Below are 2576 nucleotides of genomic sequence, written 5' to 3'. Positions count from 1 at the left end.
TAGAAGGTTGCTACGTGGTAGATTCGGATGAACCAACCACATACCGTGATTCAATGTCCAAGAATGATTGTGACAAATGGCTTGAAGCCATGAACGTTGAGATGCAATCCATGTATGACAACCAAGTTTGGGAATTGGTTGAACCACCACTCAACTCCAAAGCTGTTGGAAGTAAGTGGGTTTTCAAAAGAAAAACTGATATGCATGGAAACTTGGATACTTATAAAGCAAGACTTGTAGCTAAGGGTTTCACTTAAACTCAAGGGGTTGATTATGATGAAACTTTTTCGCCTGTAGCAATGCTAAAGTCTATTAGGATATTATTTGCCATAGCTGCACATTATGATTATGAAATTTGGCAAATGGATGTCAAGACCGCTTTCCTAAATGGATATCTTGAGGAAGATGTCTATATGGTTCAGCCTGAAGGTTTTGTCGATCCGAAACATCCTAATAAAGTATGCAAGTTAAAGAAATCAATCTATGGATTGAAACAAGCATCTAGAACTTGGAATCATCGTTTTGATGAAGAAATCAAAAATTTTGGATTCATCAAGAACGCTGATGAGGCTTGTGTGTATAAGAAAGCTAGTGGGAGTATAATAACCTTCTTAGTATTGTATGTCGATGACATTCTACTATTTGGAAATGACGTTCCAACCATGGAAAGCGTTAAGGCTTGGCTTGGAAGTAGATTTTCCATCAAGGATCTTGGTGAAGCTGCCTATATTTTGGGAATAAAGATCTATAGGGATAGGTCAAGGCGCTTGATAGGTTTGAACCAAAGTACATACATTGATAAAATCTTGAAAAGGTTCAAGATGGAAAACTCCAAGAAAGGTTTGGTACCTATTCAAAGAGGGACTATATTGAGTTCAGCTCAATGTCCAAGCTCAAAGGGTGAGCAAGAGATAATGAAACAAATCCCATATGCTTCTGCTATAGGATCCATCATGTATGCGATGATATGTACTAGACCGGATGTGTCATGCGCTTTGAGCATGACAAGCAGATACCAACAGAATCCAGGAAACAGTCATTGGATGGCTGTTAAGAACATATTGAAATACCTTAGGAGAACTAAGGATATGTTTCTGATATATGGATCTGGTGAGGAGGAACTCGCTATAAAAGGTTACACGGATGCGAGCTTTCAAACTGATCGAGATGATTCTCGATCACAATCTGGGTATGTGTTCACTCTTAATGGAGGAGCTGTCTCTTGGAAGAGCTCAAAACAGGAAGTGGTAGCATTATCCACTACAGAATCAGAATACATCGCCGCTTCATTGGCAGCTCAGGAAGCTGCATGGTTGAAGAAATTCATTACTGATCTAGGGGTGGTCTCTACCATTCAAGACCCCCTAGAAATCTTTTGTGACAACGAGGGTGCGATTGCTCAAATCAAGGAACCTCGTTCGCACCAAAAGACAAGGCACATAGAGCGGAGATTCAACTACATAAGGGATGAAGTTGAAAAAGGAAAGATATGTATTCGCAAAGTTGGAACTGATCAAAATCTTGCGGATCCATTCACGAAGCTCCTAGAAAGACCGAAACATGAGCGTCATGCGAGTGGCTTAGGACTTCGATATTCTAGTAATTGGATTTGATCTATTTTGTATTTACGTTTAAAAGACTTTTGTAATTTAACTCTTTTATATGATTATGGAATCTTGAGTTAAATTCTAATTTTGCATGTTTAATCCATGAATAAGTTATCTTATTCTAAAAGTCCGTAGTCGATCACATTTGTGGGAACAAATATGAAGCAAGACTATTATGAACTAGAATTGGTGGATATTCATAAGGAATGAATATGGAGCATAGGTTTGCTGCCAAGGTTCATAGATATTTGTGGGATACAAATATTGGACTGACCCGCTCTCAATATTACTACATGGAGTCGATGGACCTGATCATTAGTAATTTTGAGTAAAGGAGAATTTCATATTATCCTTAGACCTGAGATGTATACTGGGTCTTGATTTTCACCAAGTATTACACTTTGACTCTCCCCTTCGCTATTCGTAAAAGATGGTACATAAGGATGAGCTCGGGTGGAGTATAAAGTGATAGTGAGAGGCGTATACAGTCAAGATGGAATTTGTTCCTCTTATGTGTTGAGAGTTTAGATGTCTAAGGCCTGATAAAGTTGAATTGTAAAGAGAATGATCGCCTATGTCTCTTAGATCCAACATGACATCTAGTAACAAAAAGATATAATGATAGATTCACCTAAATCATATCAAGTAAGGGACTTGAAGGGATGATGTTATTGAATGGCACTTCGTCAAACACATTAGGGGTGGTGAACTGTTGTTAGGCGGTATTCACCACTTGCATTAATTTTCTATGTATCTCGTGCAAGTGGGAGATTGTTGGAATTACGTATGCCCGAGACACATACTTATACTAATGTGGCTAACTGTGTTTGATCCAAGTCGGGTCATACCCAATAACAAGCAAGACAACACCAAATGTATTCTTTTAATGATTTGATCATTTAAACGAATACCGAACACTACGTGTTTGGAAATTGGTTTTCTAAACAAACACACTTGAGGATTTAAATA

The sequence above is a fragment of the Bidens hawaiensis genome, unplaced genomic scaffold (assembly GCF_021521415.1).
Source record: "Bidens hawaiensis isolate Kalapana, Puna unplaced genomic scaffold, B.hawaiensis_p1.1 tig00014638_1, whole genome shotgun sequence".
Classification (NCBI taxonomy): domain Eukaryota; kingdom Viridiplantae; phylum Streptophyta; class Magnoliopsida; order Asterales; family Asteraceae; genus Bidens; species Bidens hawaiensis.
This window is presented reverse-complemented; position numbering follows the sequence as displayed.